Raw genomic sequence first — 20,761 nt, 5'->3', positions numbered from 1 at the left:
CCTCACAAAATTTTTGTTACACAGCTTCGCTCCTCACTTCTGCGTTTGATATGGGGCGGTAAAATCCCACGAGTGGCCTGGGGCACGTTGACACTCCCTTACGAACGTGGTGGATTCGGAGTACCAGACTTTTTTCTTTATTACCTTGTGGCACAGAGCTCGTACGCATACCCTTGGTTTCACCCGGATGCCAGAATTCCTCATCTGAGACCTGAGGCTGACTTGGTACTCCCAGAGGTCCCCTCTTCCATCCTCCCTAGGGGACTCCCCTGAGACCCGCAGGACATTCAGCCTTTGTCCACTACATGTTGGGCTTGGGGTAAACTACGACGCCTCTTACACCTTGAGAAACTGTACTCGCCTGCACTGCCGTTGCCCAATCCTCACTGGCTCCCCATTACAGGCGAATCGGTGGTACAGCGCACGCTGTCCAAATATCAAATACACACGGTCGGGGACCTATTCCCGGACGGCCATGCCTTTTCCCTTACGGAAGATCACCGCTTCACGGACAGGACGTTCATGGACTCATTCACGCTCACTAGATTTCGCTCAATGCTCAGGGCTGTGAATTCCCCACATTTCCGCTCCCTCCTGATGACACCCCAGCGCTCACTTTCATAATACAGAACCAGGCGGGGGCACATATCGTATATAAGTTATATAAGCTATGCCTTGCCTCAGTTCCTTCCTCCGACACAAAGGTACGCGCAGATTGGGAGGGCGACCTGGGTATCCAGATCACGGATGATCAATGGGCTGCGTGTTGTGCTACCACGAGAGAGGTGTCCATTAACACCAGACATAAACTTAAAAATTTTAAGTTCCTGAGGAGGACGTACCACACTCCTGCACTTGCTCACAGAATTGACCCTAGCAGGCCGCACAATTGCCCTAAATGCAAAGCCCCACAGGCGGATTTTGCCCATCTTTTCTGGACTTGCCCGTTACTACATACCTACTGGCTGCAGATACACCGGGTTCTGGGGGACATACTAGGCATGGACCTGCAACCCACCCCTGAAATTGCGCTGCTTGGTTATGTTGCCAACTGTCCACGCCCTCTTCGTAAACTGGCATCTATTGGCTTCCTTTTAGCTAAACAAGAAGTGGCGCTTCTCTGGTGTGCTAGGCGCGCTCCTACATTCCGCGCTTGTCTCCGTAGTATGGCCTACTGTAATGTTAACAGCTCTGAATACTCAGATATGATGCCAATTACTTCCAGACCGATTGACATATGGGGGCCATACCGTTAATACACAGAGAAGCTCGCTCAGGAGGCTCAATCCCAATCGATTAACTCCTTTGTTCCTGCGGGGGTGGGATAGGAAAGGCCACATTGCCACATAGGGACTATCTCCACCGCTATCTTTCATTCGGTTCATACATGACTAACATTGCTAAGTTTCAGAGCTAGCCGCTCTGGAGACTTGCGCCTTCAGGGGCTGCCTGGGTGTTGACTTTTTCGTTGTGGGACTCCGATGTCACCGGTGTGGTGTTTGACAGGGGAATGGTCTGTACCTGAACGTCTTGATGTTCCATTTCTAATGTGCCATACTGAGAGAGGAACTGCTTCTTGTGCTGACTGATCTGCTTAGCTGTGCTCGCACTATCGCCGACTTGAATTATTCTTTGTACATTGTTGACCACTTTTTCTTCAGTTATTGTATGATTTTCCTTTTTCTTTCTTGTTTCGTAAAAAAGCAAAAATGTATCATTGCACTGTGTCATTCTGTAAGTTTGCAATCCCACTGTGATGCATCTCATTATTGGTCGTTGACTCGACTTATACCTCTCAGTATTTACCATGTTGCATATGTATGTAATAAATGGATTGCTTTCTTGTGCAATAAACAGATTTACAAAAAAAATAATTAGTGAAGCAGGTAAAGTGGCACCAGGGCCAGGCACACCATTTATGGCTAACAACCCATCTGTTACAGCAGTGGTTCCTAAATGTTTTTGGCCCGCAGCTCCCTTGCCCAGTGGCTATTGCCCCTGGCTCCCCACTTGCACCTTTTTTGGAGGGAGGGGATATGTAAGCCCGGCCTCGGGCGTACTTGCATTTTTCTCCCTGAAAATAATTGGGATAAAGCTGATGAAGGTATTCTAATCAATTCAATTCAATTCAATTCAATATTTTATTTCGGTCTACTTTGGACCATAAAAGTGCAGAATATAAAATACAACACATTGAATTTAAAAATCATCATTACAGGAATTTACAAGGAATTGGGCAATCCTAGTTAATATACCATATAACAGGGATAAGGGGGTTATTTCCATAGTTCATCAGAAATTTACATTTAAAATCAATTAGGTTTAAAAAATACAATCGTTTTATAAATAAGTATAAAAATTAACAGGGCTGTTAAAGACTTACATTCCTTTTAAAATATTATGTATTAATATACAGTCAATCATACACTGTTAAAATACTCCGGCATAGTATTATAAAAGAAGACGAACAACATTTTAAGATGAAAAAAGAGGATGAAAGAATTAGTTAATTTTCCTCCTTATAACAGTATATTTAAAGTGCTGGTGCAATAACAATTTTAAACCACTTTTGGCACTAAGAAACATTACATTCATAAGAAACCTAGACACACAGAATACTATCAAACGAGTTGTGTCAGATCGTAAGATCCGTTCAGCCTGTCTACAGTGTCTTAAATTATGGGTGTTACACAGCAGTTTAATCCATCTTTCTCTCGGGTACCGATAAGCCGGACAAAAAAAATAGGATATGTATATCATTTTCTATAGTCGATGTGACATTTTTACAAAAACCACATTTGTCTGAATCTTTATCTTGTGCATTGCTGCCCCATTTGGATTTCTTATCATTGATCTGCAAGACCCCGTATCTAAATTTAGAATATAAGGATTTTGCTACCGGGGGATTGATCTCATCCAAAAAGGTTTCAAATTTAGGAATGTCTTTGAATTGAAGAAACCTTATAGTCAGCGAGCCTAAATTGGTATCCTGTAACAGTCTGTTACTTAAGTAATTCCAAAATAGTCGTTTAACATTTTTGTTACAAGATTTTGTTAGCTCTTGAGGATATTGCCAGTAGTTTGATAGTCCTAGACTTTCAAACCAAGAGGCAATATGCTTAAACCATTAAATATTTTTCAGGATACCAAAGGGCATTATTTCTTGTAGACTTGTTCTGTAATGGATAAGCTCTTCTGTTGTCCAAATTCTTATCCAGTACGCAAGGGGGCGCAACGCAGCAAGACTATCAGTAGGCTCTAGATTAATGTCCATAAAAACCGGTGTCATCGGTGTTCTGTTAGGTAAAGATAATAATCTTCGTACAAAGTTGTTTTCGTCCACTTCAAAATTATGCTTGCAATGTAGGCCCCAAAGTTCTGCTCCATAAAGGGCTGCTGATTGGGCCTTGAATTTAAAGACCTCAATAGCAGGTGATGTCGCCTTGGAGGAACTTTCTCTATGTTTCTTTATAATAGGCATAGAATTTTGGAGCAGTATTAGTTTTGTTTTGCCAGTTGAGGTTTCCATGACATTTTGGAGTCCAACGTAATACCTAAATAGTTTTGTTTTGATAGGGTTAATTTCAAGTCCTTTTTTAATACAATATAACTGAAAGGTATTGATCAGCTTTTGAAGGCCACCAGGAGTCTGGGAGATTAAAATGGTGTCGTCAGCGAAGAGTAGTGCCGGGATCACATCCCCTCCTAACCTTGGTGAATCACAGTTGCTTCCTTCAAGGAACGAGGGGATGTCATTTACATATAAGGAAAACAAGGTTGGTGCCAGCACGCAACCTTGCCGTACTCCACGCTTCACTGGAATTTCTCTCGTAAGTTCTCCCCTTGGTCCCCATCTTACTTTTGCAAAGTTGTTTTCATGCATCCTAATGATGTAAACTAGTAATTCATTAGGTACCCCAACATTTTTCATATGGGACCAAAGCCTAGTTATGGGGACCAGGTCGAAAGCGGTTCTAAGGTCCACAAATGCTACATGCAAAGTTCCCTGTCTGATCTTGATGTACTTCCAGCATAGACATTGAAATCTAAAGACTTGGTCAGTGGTGCTGATCTTTTTCCTAAACCCTGCTTGGAATTTTGTTAATAAATCAACTTCTTCCATCCAAGATGTAAGACGCAACAATAGATGTCTAGCGAATATTTTCTGTGGAATGTCTATCAGACTGATCGGGCGATAATTTGCCGGATCGAGTCTGTTCCCCTTTTTAAAAATCGTAACAATTTCAGCCCCCCCCCCCTCCATGTATTTGGAATTGGGTCAAAGTTTACTATAGTGTTGCAAAGAGCATTCATATAGGGACCCCAAACTGTCAAATCATGCTTTAGTGAATCGACTGGGATTCTATCGGGCCCGGAGATTTTCCTGATTTTATCATTTGTAGAACATAATTAGTTTCCTTTATAGAGAAATGTAGATTGGCTGCTTTTGCTAGCTCAATCATTTCATCTGTTAAGACAGAGTTATTGGTGATTGGTTCGGTGTTGGGATCGGAAAAAAGCCCAGAAAAATGATTGACCCAGGTGTCTTCATCCAGTTAAAGGTCTCTCTGTTTATTACCTGTCCCATTGCCCTTTGAGTATAAATTTCAAAATCCTGCTTGATCCTTTATCTTGGCAGCATTTATAAGACCTGCCCATATCTCCTCATCCCAAACTTTCTTGGCAGCAGCTAATGTTAAACTGTAGACATGTCTTTTTTCCCTAGTTTTACCTATATTTTTACTTTTTATTGCTTTTATTAACTCAGATTTTGCTGTACGGCAATCCTTATTAAACCATGGTTGACCCTTTCTGTTGATTCTCCCATCTTTCTTTGTATTGTTTTACTTAGTATAGGGCCTAAAGCTTCTACCAGTCTACCATGGATCTCAGTTAATGTAAATGGCTGGACATTACTCATAGTATATGGAGATAAAATATCTGTAAAGGTTAAATAGATATTAGTCATTGCCTTACTGTCCTCCAGAATATATGGCCATTTCACTACTCGATCATTCCTTTTTAACATGATCCGGTCATCTATGGGGTCGAGATTCACTTTCGTAAGTTCTACTGTGGAAAGAAATTCTGTTGATGCCCTCAAAGACAAAGGTAAATGATCACTCTCCATTCTGGGGATTATTTTAAAGTCACACAAATAACACCAATAGCTTAAAGACACCATCATATAATCTATGTGGCTTTGTGAAGTGTTTCTCCGAAACATATGGGCTTTGGGTCTATCAGATGGAAGGCGCCCATTGCACGATCTAAGAATGTGATTCAAAGTTAAACCTAAAAGCTGAGTCACAGCAGTTGTGCACTTCACTTCCTTTTCGCTAACTAAGGTTGGTATATTGTATGCTTGGTCCTGAGGCTCCATCAGATCACCGAAGCCTAATACTGGCTCATAGTTACAATTAAAATCGCCAGCTATGAATACACCTGTACTATGGTCTAATGCTTTAAGGACACTGTCCAGCAATTCAATAACTACTGATGGACCATTAGTAGGGGATGGTCTATTATATACATTAAAAAGATACGTGACTTTGGCATCTTTTGCTTTTAATTTTAAGCCCTGTATATCCAGAGAGGGAATATCTAATGGGGTGATCGAGACTTGTAGAGAGACATGAACCCATCTAATCAGTCCTCCCGATGGTCTTCCTTTTACTGATGGGGATGCCCCCACCCAGTATGCTTTGTAGCCTACCCTATGAGCACATTCTAACATCCAGGTCTCTTGAAGAATTATAATATCGTACAAGCCAGTAAATGTATGCCAAATGGGATCGAGGAGGTTTCTTTTTAATCCTGCTATGTTCCAGGAGATAATGTTTAAATCTTGGCAGTTATTAAACTGACAGACAGGGAGAGGCAATTCTTGGTGTTTCCTTTCTTGGATAGTGATTTAGTCTTATATCTGGAACTAACGAAGAGATGGTCAAGGATGTCGGTAGTTTGTTTCATCTCAGAGCTATCATCCCCTCCTGTGTTAATTTTATCTATATTGTTACTTTCTTTACTCGCTTCCCTCTGTTCTTAGAGTGAGTGAGGTTTATAATCTCTTTTATAATCATTATTATCTTTCCTGGGTGGCAGTCAATCAACTCCCTCAGCCCCATAAGAGAAGAAAAGCGATTAGAAGTAAGGATATTAAACATGGGGGGCGGATACGGACGAGATCTTAAGTTCCCGGGTATAAAAATAACTTAGAACTCTAGGGTTAATACCTCCCTCATAGCCATCAGAGAACCAGTCTTGTATATGATTTATCATCCTTCGATCTCTAAAATTTATAACAATTATATCTCCTGGGATATCCTTAGGTCTGTTCCCGATCCAGTCTAACCTTCTAACATTTAGAATTACTCCGTCTAGATGTGCAGGTAATGGTCTATTTGTTCTAAACCAGTACATGGCTTTATTCTTAAGAGTATGGTAGTTTTCGAATTTGCCTGGTTGCAGCTCAGGCACCCCTGTTAATATTATAACAAGGGGTTCTGCTTCTGGGGGAAGGTCAATATGTTTTGCGGGACCTGTAACCAGTTTATCTTTATTAGGGGTTTTATGTGAATTAGTCTTTTTCCCCAGAGCCATCTTGGTTGGTTGCCTGATTTCTGGTAAATTTCTTGGGATAGTAGACTCGAGAACTGTATTCTGAGACTGTGTACCTGGTGTGTTATCATAGATTGTTGGAGTCAACTTGCTACTAGATTCGTTATTAGTTGGTATGGGCACTATCTTTATCTCGGAGTTAGTTACAAGAGGCTTCTTAAGTAGCGCTTCTTTTAGTAAATTGGCATTAGCAGTTCCAATGTCTATGATGGACCCTAATTGTTCATTTATTCGCCTGACCCTCTCAACTATAGGTAATAGCATGGAAGTAATCAAGTGCTCAATGTTGTTCATTAGAGTTTTTTCAAGAAATGTGGTTGAAAGGCCATGGTTAACCCGACTAGTTTGGGGACCTTCGGATTTTTTCGGACTCATTGCAGCCCTATGGCTTTTTGCAAGACAACCCTTCTGCTTCATACCACCCCTCTTTCTTTTTCCAGGAATACCTGCACCCGGTAGTGTAGTGTTGGTGATCTTGGTGATGGTGGAATTAAGAGAAGCGGTGATTAATGATATATACAACAACAGTTCTAATTGAAAATCAGAACTGGTGTCGGAGATGATCGAATTCACCTGGGTCGTTGGTCGGGCTGGGAGGTCTTGGAGCTGTGGAGGTATACCTATGTCATTTGACTGTTCATAACCATTATTATCAAGTGTGGGCGATCTTGCTGTTTGGATAGCCCCCAAAGAAGAGCGTTTACTCTGCCATTCTGAGGAAATACGTCTCTCTGTTAGCGCTATTTCTTTTTCTAAGACAGAAGTAGCCTGTGTAATAAAAGCATCTAGAGTCCCTCTTACAGAACCTCCCACTGATGATTTCCGTCCTAGGCTCTGAATGTTGTTCATACTTTAGTAAACAGTATTCTTTAGCCCTATGTGCAATAATAACAGTGTTAAGACTTACGGTTGCTACTAAATGTCTTACTTCGTAGATCGTAAGGGCGAAAGGGGGGTGGCCCAGACCAGCCTTGGCCAGCCCCGGACGGCCACAGATGGCCCGCCCTTTGCCCGGGCTTAGCTCGGCGCTGCCCACGTGCTCCCGCGACGCGGGGGCTGTCCTCTCTTTTTCAAGCGCCTCCGGGCGCAGAAACGTCGGTGGCGGCTTCCGCCGCTAAGGCCTCTGGGGGTTGTAGTCCCCCCTCCGCACAGCGGTCGTGGAATGTAATGGCGCCGTGGCGGGAGGGAGGTCAAAGGAACCTGCAGCCGTGAAAATCAGGTAGGTCTGGTCACATTTAGATCGCCCACACAAGTGTGCTGATAGCGGCCTCTAATCATATACACAGGGTGTTTTGTATTACTAAGTCAGCACCTCTAATAAAATATTCCTAGTTGGACTTCTTTGCCAATGCCTTTTTTAGAGTCCCCTCTCAAACTTTTCTGTCCCGTTTACAGTGCTAGATAACACCTGTATGCATGTAGGCCCCATTGCCAAAGTGTTTCTGCGCTTGAAGAATATTTGCATGCACTTCCATTTCTACCCATGTCATACGTGCCAACACACATGTCTTAGCAGGGGGACTCATGATTTTAAAACCACATACAGCTTTATTTTTGCTGTCGCCTTCCTAAAATTACCTCCCAATCAATGCAAGCCAAATAAATTCCTCTGATTTTTTTTTTTTAAAGTCCCTCTTTCTTGCTTTCAAATGTTGGCATTATGCTGCATATAGTGTTTCACTTCCCTGTGCTCAAAAAGAGAGCAGACCTGTCTTGGAATGTGTGTGCACTGAAAGAAATATGTACTGGAAGTACCTATGGTTCAAGTGTCAAAACGTAATGTGTTTAATAGACTGGACAACTGCACTTTCCTGATAACTTGCATTGGTGTAAAATTAATTTGGATAAAAACTTAACTATGAGCGAGTCTAATAATATTAATCTGGCATCTTCCGCTTACTTTGGGAGTGTTGGAACGTGGGGATCCAGTGAAATATGGAGGTCATCTCCCTCAACATACCATCAATTAAGCACTACGTTTACAGCTTTAGGCATGTCACTTACAAATCATCAACATCATGCGGTTCAGTCTAATTAGTTTAACTGAAGCCAAGAGACCCTTCAACATTAAATACATTAAAAGGCTTGGTGCACGACTCCCCAGGGAGCCACGGTGCACAGTTTGGGAACCACTGTGTTACAGGCCCATTTTACTTGCATTGTTGACCGAGGCACCTTTGCTACTCCGTTGAGTTGGCCCTGCGTCGTGTTGTGTGCACTTTGCAAGTGAGGAGCTCATAGCTACTCTTGCTGGCTGGTACCAGGCAGCTCTTATCCTTTATGCCCTTTCAGCAGCTGTGATAAGTTTCCATATCTACCTGGTTAAATTGCTAAGTGAATGGGCTAGAATTGCAGTCCATGCCTTCCACCTGGGCCAATCATTCCAGAAAACCACACACAGAAGATCCGAATAGAGCTGCTAGAAAGCTCCAATCTCCTTGTCCTTCCGGGGCCAAGCAGGGTTTATTCTTGCCCCCACTACACTTCAGCATTTACACGTGTCCTCTAGCCTACTTGATTCCAGCTGTGCAAAGAAGGCACATAAAATCACCTCCAGAATAAATAAGACAAGCTCATTAAATGCAGAGATCTCGTCTTTTGCTAGATAAGAGAAAGCAACGTTGACCTAAATGGATCCAAAGGACAGACACTTATGTGGGGAAGGGTAACTGGTGGACCAATGCCATACTCTAGTGTCCCTTCAGATTGACCTCCAGGGTGACCCCAGAGGGCCAGAACTGGGCAAGTCGATAAGAAATACATTTTGACCTTCTTACTTTTGCTGTTGTGTACAGTTGAATGCAGGACCAGACTGAGAACGCAAAGCAGCCCTGCAAATGTCAGGCCAGCACCGTATGGTGTGTCGCGAGCACAGTGAGTGAACCTGGTCACTACTAAAGGGGACACTGCAGGGGTTCTCCCACCAAGAAAATGTGGGGGAAATGGTGCATTCTACAACACATTTGTCAATATGTTCAATTGTTTTAATTTTTAAAGCATAGTAATGATGGCCTTACTATGCACCAGGATATGACCGTCTTTGTTGGGGCTCTTCAGTGATTCCCTCACGATCACCAACAGTGCATCTCATCTCTCCATAGCCCCTCTCTCACGGGTATTTCATTTGTGTTATAGCACCTCGCACACCAATGTAGGGTGTTGGAGCACTTTACATCACATACAGGGACAATTAATCATATGTGGTAAATCAGTGTATAAAACATCTTACATAAGGCAAAGGGGACTACAAGGTGTAGGGTTAACATGTCACTCATACTGGTAGGCATTTTTTTAAGAGTTCTTGGTCTGGTCAAACTTAAGATTCAGAACATAACACTGTGGCTAGTGTTGTCTTTACTAATAAGAATGTATTTCTACCCAAACAAACCCTTTTCAGCAACACCAGGAAAATGAAAGACTGAGAAAAATCTCTCTACATTTACCTTGCAGTTTGCAGGCAGCTATTTCATGGCAGTTCATAGCCCACTGCGCTTTATTAGGATTGTGACTTATGAACTGCTGTAACAAAAGAATCTCTGCGACAAAAGCAGTAACCCACTGAGCTACGTGCAAAAAATACTGTTCTGTTATCAGCATGGTACACATTCTTTTCAGCAGGCATAGTAACCCTCAGCTCTACCTTACATGAGTCAAAACTGTCACTAGACAAAACTCCAATCTCTCTCCAGCATTAATTAATCACCAGAGTTATCTTGACACTTTTATTGTTGCCCGAAAACTGCTGATATACAAGGAATCTTGCAGTGCTTTTAGCCCCTTTGCTGCAGGGCTAATTCCTCCACGGTGCAGGGGGGAGTGGGGCGGCGCACGGCGCTGCGGTGCTCGTGACGAGTTCAGCTCATCATGCAGCACAGTGGCGCTGTGCTCATGACGAGCTGGGTTCGTCATGACTCAGCCCACTCAATGGAACGCCCCGCACAGGAGGGGAATTATTCCCGCGTGGGCGTTTCGCGGCAGTTATGACGAGCTGAGCTCGTCATGAGTGCCGAATGAGTTAAAACTGCTACAGTGCTACAAAACTGGACCCCCAACCCTTCCAGCATCCTGGGGAAATGCCTGATGCCCAGTACGGCCAGTCTGACCTTGGTTGAATGAATCATTCATTTTTTTTTTTTTTTAACATCATTTTTATTGCATCACCAATATAAAAATACAGACAATATATTCAGCAAAATGATTATGACATGGACCAGTTCAGTCGAATACATTCGTTTTTCGTCCGGGGAGCTCTCCCCGCATGCGATGTGGGCAGCTTCTTCTCCGTCTTGGTCACATACTTCTTACATTGTCTGACCGCTTCATTGTGCACATAACCCTGGAATGCTTTTGTGATTTACGCCCCTCCCCCTCCCCAATTTTCGGTACCCCAACATCCCTCCAAACCAGCTTCCTACCCGCCCTCCCCCGTGGTCGCGCTGCGCTTGAGTAACCATGTATCAGTGCCTGGTGTGTTGCAGGAGGAAGCAAACAATCGCTAAGGTGTGTTCCCCTGTATAGTGTTAGGGTCTGCTCCGGCTAGTTCGCTCTCGCCATCCTGCCCCTCATCGTCCACATCCCTGAGCGCCTGCACCATCACCTCCCATGCAGTCGCCCTTTCCAGTGCTTTCTCATCATTTGACCGCCAGGCCATCTGGTATCGTAGGGTACTATCACACGCGGCCCATCTCAGACATTCCCCATACCATCTTTTATACGTGGGCCCCACTCTGGACTTCCAATTTCGTGTGATCTCCCGCTTGGCCAGGATAAGCCCTAAATCTATAAATTTACTTGACATCGTATTTCTAGGTGTGTGTGGGAACCAGTGAAGGATGCCAACTGCCTTAGTGTATTGGATATCCCTGTCCGTCGCCCCGTTAAGGGCCCGTCCGACGTCCTGCCAGTAATCTCCTAAAGAGGGGCAATCCCACAGCATATGACAGAAATCCGCCCCCGCTGTATTGCATCTGGGGCAAGCAGCGTCGGTCGCCCCAAAGTACTGTTGGATTTTCCCGGGCGTAAGGTATGCCCTGTGGATAACATAGAAGTGGATTAATTGGAACCTGGCATTCCTCGAGCTCTTCCGCGCCCTCCTCAGCAGTTGGCCCCAGGTCGTGTCTGGTATCTCCACCTGGAGGTCCAGCTCCCACTTGGCCTTCAGGGCTGCCAGAGGTTGCAAGGCCTCCCGCTGCATCCGCGAGTACAGGCATGTGACGGCCTTAAAGGTTCCCGCCGCCATCATGGCGTACTGGCAGGCCATTGAGGTACCTGGTTCCTGCAGCCCCTCTCCCCAGTGGGCTCGCATGGCGCCTGTGACTGCCGCGTGCAGCAGATAGTCACCCCTCGGTAGGTCAAATCTCTCTCGCAGGTCCTGAAACGGCAGCAACACCCCATCTTCGTAGAGGTCACCCAGCACGTGTACTCCCGCCTCCTCCCACCCGAGCAAGCGTGACCAGTCACCTCCATGTGGGAGGGCAGTGACCATGCCCAACGGTATTTCGGGGGCGTACATAAGGCGGACACCCGCCCGCTTACGGGCCCGGTCCCAACATAGACGGAAAGTCTGCTCCTCGACCGTCAGGTCTCCCACTCGGAGTTTCTGGTGCAACGTGATATAAGCCAGAACGTGTCGCGGGGTGCCTTCTACTCTCGCGTCCTCGGGACCTCTATAAACTCTTGCCACCTCCTGAGTAAAAGTCTGCAGCTGGGCAGCGAGGTAATATCCTTCGAAGTCTGGCACTGCCATACCTCCCTCATCTTTGGGGCGTAGCAGCGTGTCGAGCGCTATGCGTCTCCTACCCGTGCCCCACAGGAACGCTATAATCAGTGACCTCAGGCGTTTGAAAACCGAACTTGGGATCCATACCGGCAGTGTCCTAAAATAGTACAAAAGCCTGGGCAGGGCTATCATTTTAAGCAGGGAAATTCTACCAGCCAGAGAAAGCGGCAGAGTCGCCCAGAAGTCCATAGATCCACGCAGGGCGTTAATACAGCGAGTTACGTTGCCATCCAGCAGGTCGGACGGGGTGTGGTAAACATAAACCCCTAGATAATGTAGGCAGCGCGGCTCCCACCGGAGTTCCTGAGCAGTGAGTGGGCACGGCTCTCCCGGCCTCAGGGGAAACAGACAGGATTTAGGCCAGTTGACCCTCAGGCCCGATAACCTACCGAACTGCTCCAGTAGCCTCCGCGCCCCCTGAAGTTCGGCGCCGGCATTGGCCAAAAACATCAACAAGTCATCCGCGTAAAGGGAGATGAGGTGCGGCCTCCCCCTAAAAGGCAAACCTGCGTAGTGACGGCCCAATCTGGCTACCGCAGCGAAGGGTTCCATTGCTAACGCAAACAGTAGCGGGGACAGGGAACAACCCTGTCTAGTGCCACGCCTGATCGGGTATTGTCTCGAGATCAGCGCACCCACCCGGACCCTCGCCACCGCCTCAGTATAGAGGACCTTGGTCCACTGTATATATCCGTCTCCCAACCCGAAGCGGCGCATCACCTCATACAGGTATCCCCATTCGAGGCTGTCAAATGCCTTCTCAATGTCGATGGACAGGACAAATGGGGAGACGGTGTCTGGCCAGTCCACACCCATCAGTCTCGTGAGTCTGCGGATGTTATGAGTGGTGTTGCGTGTCGGAATGAAACCGCACTGGTCACCATGAACCAGGCTCGTCATGTGCACCAGCAATCTGTTGGCCAGAATTTTACTGAGGATTTTGTAATCCGTCGTCAACATAGATAACGGACGGTACGAGGACAACGCCGCATCCTCTCTGCCCGGCTTCAAGAGTGGGATCATAAGGGCCTCGCACATAGAGCCCGGGAGTCGGCCCTTCTCCTGCGCCTCATTGTATACCTCACGCAGCCGTGGAGCAAGATGCTCTAGGTATTTGCCATAAAATTCGATCGGTAGACCGTCAAGGCCCGGGGTCTTGTTTCTAGCCATCTGTTTTACAGCGCAACCTATTTCTCCGAGGGAGATTGGCCGCCCTAACTCTTCTGCCTCCGAGTCCTCCACTCGCGGCAAATCTAGTCCGTCCAAGAACTCCTCAAGCTCCTCCGTCCCTCCCGTATCACCACTCAGATAGAGCCCCTCATAATAAGCTCGGAACTTGTTCAGGATCCCGGGTTGGGTGTGGCAAGGCTCCTCCCCTGGCTCCTGTATCCTCATGATCGGCCCTCCCCCCCGGATAGGGTTAGCAAGCCAAGCCAACATCGCCCCCGCCTTATCACCTTCCGCATGCGCCCTCGTCACGTACGCCTTGTGGTCGAAGCTACGCAGCCGCTCTAGCTCTACCGCCAGCCCCTCCCGCGCCCCGCTAAGCCCCTCCTGCAAGTCTGGGCGATTCGGGCGCCTCTTCTCAAGATCCCTCAGCTGTGTCTCAGCCTTGTCTAAGTCATCCAACAACGTCTTCCGTGCCCCTGCCGTGTGCCCAATACAGTGTCCCCGCACCACCACCTTGAAAGCATCCCATTCAACCGCCCTCGTGGAAGCCGAACCACTGTTCTCCTCAAAATACCTCTCGATACGGTCACTCAGGGCCTCCCTGAACAACAAGTCGTCCAGGGTGTCAGGTTGCAGGCGCCATGTTGGCACGCAGTTAACAGTCACCATCCATTCCAGAGACATCAACAAGGGGTTGTGGTCCGATATCGTCTTTGCCAAGTATTCCGCCCCTCCCACCGCAGGGAGCACACATTCCGAACAAAGAAACGCATCCAGCCTCACATGTAAATCATGCAGGTGCGAGTGAAAGGAGTAATCCCTAGTGGTGGGGTGCAACGCCCTCCATGCATCCGTGAGGGCCCAGCTCTCCTGCCATTCTAATCTACGCTTGGCGATCCTATGTGCTGGGGACGCGCGTAGCGGGGGATGGGATCTATCTAGTAGCACATCCTCAACCGAGTTGAAGTCCCCCCCCAGGAGGACCGGCCCCGCCAAGTATCCCGCCAATTTGCCCGAGACGCTAGACAAGAAAGCGGGCAGGTCTACATTAGGAGCATACACATTGCAGAGCGATATCATCCTGCCTCTCAGCCTTCCTTCCACCGCCACATATCTGCCCTCTGGGTCTATCGATGACTTCGAGACTTGGAAGGGGACCCCCGCCCGTATCCAAATCAATGTCCCCCTCGCAAATGCTGAAAATGTCGTGTAGAATAACTGCCCCCTCCAGCGCCTTTGTAGAGCCGCCCCTTCCTGCTTATTCAGGTGCGTCTCCTGCAGGAACGCTATGTGAACCCCCCTACGCTTGAGGTACGCCTGAACCTTATGTCTGCGCGTCATGGACTGCATGCCCCGCACATTCCAGGTCACACATTTCAACGCTCCAGTACTAGCCATTCCCCCCTACACAACCGGACCATACAACAAAGAACAGTGTTCGCCTAAGTCCCGCGACCACGAACCCTCCCCCCCACCCTCTCCAAACAGGAAGCCAAACCCCTCCAACAACTACAACCCCTTGAGCAACCCCAACTGCTCGCAACTCCCACCCCCCCAGGACAGGCCCCCCCGCAACTGGAAGTACCCCCATCCAAACCAACACTCCCGATCACCCCTCAAGGAAAGGTGGTAATATTCGCAGTCCCCACTGCGATGACCTTAGGGGCCAGTAAGGCGCGGCTCAATGCTATAAAACCTCCAACAAATCAGCCCCGCGCGCTCCACCCCACAATCCCCACATTACAGATCCCCAAAACCTCAATCAATGTTTTTCCACTGCTGCGGGTCCATCGCCCCGGTGTCCAACCAACGAGTCCATTCCGCCAAACCAGTTCAACACGCCTCCAGTATCTCTCCCGAGGTCTGCGGCGTCACAATAGGGCCCCGGGCTCCACCAAATTCCGATTGTCCTGTCTCTGAGCCCGTTCCCGGGGCCTCCGAATCCGTGCCCTTCCCAGACTGAGTCCTGGCGGCTCTAGATAAGTCCACCACCGCCTGTAGGGCCGCCTGCCTCTCCGCCTCCGTCTGCGACATCGAGGGTTTCCCGGTCCTCTTGCGATTCTTTCTGATCCGTTGGGACTGTCTGATCGGCTTTTCCATCTTGGCCTCTTCCTCCCTGGCCTTAGCACCGTCCGTTCCTGCCTTATAAGTATCCCACCAGTCCCATGCATCCGCGGAAGTCGCAAAGAATAAAGACTTTTCGTCCACCACCACTCTTAGCTTGGCTGGAAACAACAGGGAGTACTTGATGCCTTCCTGGCGGAGCTCGTGCTTGAGGGACAAGAAGTTTGCCCGAAGTCGCTGAGTCTCAAACGTGTAGTCCGGGAACATGGTGACTCTGTTGTTGTCCACTTGAAAGGGCCCTGCCTCTCTCGCCCTCTGTAAAAGCCAGTCTCTGTCCCGGTAATGGAGCAACTTGAACACCACCGGGCGAGGAGGAAGGCCCAAGGCTGGTGGACGCGCCGGAACTCTATGTGCCCGCTCCAGGGAGAAGAAGGGGGACAGGCCTTCAGGTGCCACCTCCGTCCGCAGCCAGTTATCCAAGTAGCCCACCATGTCGTCGCCTTCAATTTTCTCCGGCAGGCCCACTAGGCGTACGTTGTTGCGCCTGTTCCTGTTTTCTGCATCCTCGGCCCTCCTTTCCAGTACCTTCAGACGGTCCATCACGTCGGCCATCTGGGCCTTCACCGTTGCCTGGGCCGGGGCTAAGTCCTTAACCGTGGTCTCCACGGATTTCACCCTGTCCTTAAGTTTGTCGTGGTCGGCCTTCAGGAGGCCCAAGCCCGTTGCCACCTGAGCTATATCTTGCTGTAGGGCATCTTTTGTGGTGGCGATGGCTTCCAGGATGCGATCCTGCATCCGCTGTAACGCCGCCTGGTCTCTCTCTGCTCCTTCCGCCGCCTCAGTGTCGGTCGCGCCATCCCCCTTCCCCTTCGGTTTCCCCATCTGGGCCGGGACGGGCGGTGGTCCTCAAATATGTTCCTGGTCGCCCTCCGAGCGTCGCCGGGCACCGTCCTCCGGCCGGGTGCTCAGGTCCAGAAATGTCACCAAGTGGCAGGAAGCACCGAGCGGTCGTGGCCCGGCCAGCGCCAGTTGCGCCTGAGTTCCGGGGTTCTCGTCTCCGAGTCACTGTCGCACCGTTGTCGCCCCAATCAGGAGACGGTCCTCAACCAAAGTTCTACCGACACCTGGGGAGAGGCGCGACGCGGCCGCCAGCACCTCTAGCGTGTCCGGGAGCGGTCTTCAGTGGGTCTCCGGGCAGATGTCTCCGTCACAAGCGATCTCATGCCATCGCCGCCATTTTGGGGTCCGCGACTTCTCGGCCGAGTTCAGCTTTCGAAGTTAAGTTACTGCTGCGGGAAGGCTCGGTGTCGTCTTCCGCGGGTCCCGGACCCTCCGCAGTACCGTCCAGTGCCGGATAATGTCCTTTATCTCGGGGTTCGAATGAATTTTCAGGATATTTTCCGGGATCGGGCACGGAGCTCCGAGCTCACGCTGCCTACCTCCTCGGCATCCAAGCCACGCCCCCCCTTGAATGAATCATTCATGTACGATAGTAGATATTATTCTGTAAAAGATTACCGATCTTTCAAGAACTGTGTGGTTCAGTTTCCTAACTTCTGAGCCAGGGTGGCATTGGGTTATTGCAATATCCATTACTTCAGGCTAACAATTGCTTTTAATTGAGAATCTTCATGTATTTGTCTTTTGATAATACATTCTTGCATTGGTCCATTTACCTCAAAAGATAATGTTTGCTTAATGTGAAGTTAAGTTATTTGTTTTATTTTATGAATTACCCTATGACCTATTTTATGTTTTGCCATAATTGTTAAGGTTTTAATTAACTAAACAATAAACTTAAACTTGAGAATCTCCAGAAATCCAAAACCAAACAGTAGGGCTGGTCCTCATCTAAAAAATGAAATTGTCTAAAATTCCACTGACTTTCAGTCACATCACAGATGAAGCTCAACGTTCTCTGCATCAGCCATAAGGTTTCTGCCCCATACTGGTGTAAGAACTTAGGTATCTGCAGAAACGACCCCCTCATTGCTTTCCAGCCAGGGCCATTTCTGCTCAGCTACCTCCCAGCTCACTCATCCTAGGGCAAGTGCAAGAACATGGCGGCCCAGACCTGGGAGGTCAGGCCTAAAGCCAGAGTACCCCCCATTCCCAACTCTTGCATGAGATCAGTCCTCTACCTGACCCTCTGGAGGCTGAAGAGCACACATTTCTAGGGGGGGGGGGGTGGACAATAACTTTACATATAGGTGTAGAGTCAAAGACGAGAGCTTAAAATCCACGAAGCACTTATTTAGTTCTAGAAAGCGCGAATACACAAACCCTTGGACCTATGTGTAACTAGGCTTGGGTCTGAAACTGTGGACTTTGGATCCGGGTAATCTTGGGTTCAAATCCCAACTGGCCCTACTTGACCCTTGAAGCTGTATGATCCTGCGCACATCGCCTCACCTCTGGCTCTATGACAATTTTCCTTTGCTGACAAAATTGTGAGTGAAAGCGAGTGTTCGCAGAATGTACTGAACGGTTGTGCGACGAGAACCTAGTGATAATTCTGGTTACTTTATAGTGCATGCAACAAACTTTTCTTCTGGTCCACTCATGCAGCATCAGTGGGGGATTTTTCATTTTTATCTGCAGCATAGAATATACACAATGTATGAAGCCTGCCTCTCTCATCATCTGTGTAACAAGGTCTATTAGGTGGGCTTTAGTAGTGAGCTTGTTGTACATGTGCCCCTAAAAATGAGGTCACCTCACAAATAAGGTACATAGGCTTGGACTCCGTAATGCATAAAGGGGCCCTGATTTAACTGTTCTTGGCTTGTACAATCTACCCTCACAGGGTCGGGGAGCATCTCCAGCATGGCCCGTCCTCTGGTTTTTGGGGCCCTGGGCAGAAGGGAAATGTGTGAGGCCCCTCTAATTTGCATAGACTTGACCCATTCAGGGCTATCTGCATCCCAAGAGATGCCCCGGCTCCTGAAGCTGCAGCCCGCCCCTCTCAGACACCTACAAGCGCCTCTTAACAGCCCATATAGGGCTGTAGGTGTGAGGATTGCTTATCTCCAGAGAGGGTTAACACTGCAAGGGAGCTAAACAGCTGGGCAGTAGCCATGCCACTGTGCCTTTGCGTGGGTGGGGGAGGAGGCCTAACTGCAGGACAAAACTGAGGAATGTGCCTTCTTGCAACTGGGACTGCCCCCACCCCTGGGTTCGCCTCGCTGCATCATAGCAGTGACGCCAGGGGGGGTGGGGGGGCACCTAAGGTGGCGCACTTGCAAGGTGGCCCCTTTCATGCCGTGCCCTGACTGTGTCACATTGGTGTGAGACCCCAAGTTGGAGGGCTGACTGTGGGGCCCTGGGCAGCGGCCCACACTGCCCATGTCCAGCGCCAACCTGATCTCCAGGCGCGATTGGTACTTTCCCTCAGGAGGGAATAGCTGAAGAAACTGTTGACTCAGAAGTAAGGTACTCCAGGTGGGGCTGGTGTGCTATGTTTACATAGAGTAAATGTGCCTGGCTTGATACCCTGCATTGGTAACCGATACTGCCATCCAATACTAAGCCACAGTGGGCACCGCATACGATTGCTGGGCGCATTGATACATTTAATTACAGGTAAAACCAGGGCCAAAACTGTGCGGGTTTGAGGGCCATAGGAATCTCTTCCTGTTTCTGCAATCTGGTTCCATTTCTGATTAGCTTACTTTCTTGATGTGAAAAGCTATGTGAAACTTTATTAAGAACGCATTTCTGTAAGTAAGTAAGTAAGGGACTCTTTCAACTGTTAGATCTGTCTCCTGTTATCTGGTATTAATCTATTGTTTTTTGTTTTGTTTGGTGCTGCAGGTGTGAGGAGAGCCGGCTTCCCTATCCCTACTGTGTGAGGCTGACACCAAACACCTTCAAAGATGGCCGACAGCGCGACCGCAAAGGGCGGGAACCCAGGCTGGTGGAAGGCCTTGACTGTCAGGAAGAAACCCAAGGAGGCGGCGGTGTATCCCAGTGGAGGGTCACTGGACCACGCACCCCCAAGCACAGAGAGGACTTTTCCTGGCACTGGTGGAGGCGTGGCTGTGGGTGGTGGGACAGGCCAAGGCTCAACCCCCAGGTCTCGCGAGAACCAGCCACCAAACCCCCAGCCAGGCCAGGGTGGCGATGCCCAGGCAGACAATCTGTTCAGTGAAAAGACAGGCCGCAGGAACCTCAAAATCTCCCGCTCTGGACGCTTTAAGGAAAAGAGGAAGGTTCGGGCGGGGCTCCCCGAGAGCCCCAAGTTTTTTGAAGGGAACCAAAATGAAGACAGGCAATAACATGTGGACAGCAAAAAAATAAACAAAAAACTATACAGCAAACCAAAAAAAGTCTGCAGGGACCTTTCTGCAGCAACCCAGCAAAAGAATGACTGCACACAAAACAATCCCTCTGCACAAAACTGCGGAACAACCAATGCAAGGTGCAGGGATCCTGACCAACGCTATGCAGTACAGATTCCAGAACTATTTATGCAGACTATGCTGCCAGAGATTTGTTGTTTTTGGTTAGCTGCTTTACGAAAAAATACAAGATTTCACTAATTTAAGGCTTTTTTAAAATGGAAAATTGAAGTGTCAAGTTGTCAATATTTTTGTCTAGATTGAAGAATGCATTTAATATTTATTTGTTGTCATAAGAAGTGACACATTGATTTTATTTTTTGTAATAGTTTTCTTTTTATCCTCATGCCTCTTGAATTGTGCCTTTTTATAGTTTTCTCTTGATTCAAGGGATTCCTCACAGACCGGCTATACTGCCCACAGGAAGATTCTACAGCGCACCAAGAATGTACGGATTCTGATTTGTTTTCAAATTCCAGAATAACTTTTGTTTCCTAAATGTATTGGAAATGCACTTTACCCAGAAGTCTCTTAGTAAAATATATTTTGATTGCAAACCTGAAAGAGCTGCTTTTATTGAAGAAAAAAAATCCTTCCCGATCAAATGCATTTAAATTACGAAGTTGGGAGTGATGTAAGGAACTTTTTCAAATGTAATGTGGGACATTAAAATATTGAAAGACAAACAAGTTGACAGGCTTTTGGAGACATGAGTTACTTTAAAATGTTAAACGATGTTTTTCTTGGGAAAAATGCATATACATTTTAGAATCTTGGGTTGTGGGCG

General features: G+C 47.7%; 1 long non-coding RNA gene across 1 annotated transcript in view; it reads left to right on the top strand.

Moving 5' to 3' along the window:
- The window catches only part of LOC147668886 (uncharacterized), a 76,341-nt gene extending 55,810 nt beyond the window's left edge, over positions 1-20,531 (top strand). The window contains exon 2 of the long non-coding RNA XR_015303790.1: positions 19,448-20,531. This is a non-coding gene — a long non-coding RNA (uncharacterized LOC147668886). The remainder of the gene's footprint in view (positions 1-19,447) is intronic.
- Positions 20,532-20,761: the final 230 nt, after the last annotated feature.

Source organism: Lissotriton vulgaris, unplaced genomic scaffold (assembly GCF_964263255.1).
Source record: "Lissotriton vulgaris unplaced genomic scaffold, aLisVul1.2 SCAFFOLD_1467, whole genome shotgun sequence".
Lineage (NCBI taxonomy): Eukaryota > Metazoa > Chordata > Amphibia > Caudata > Salamandridae > Lissotriton > Lissotriton vulgaris.
Note: the sequence above shows the minus strand (reverse complement) of the source record. Positions and strands in the feature narration are given on the sequence as shown.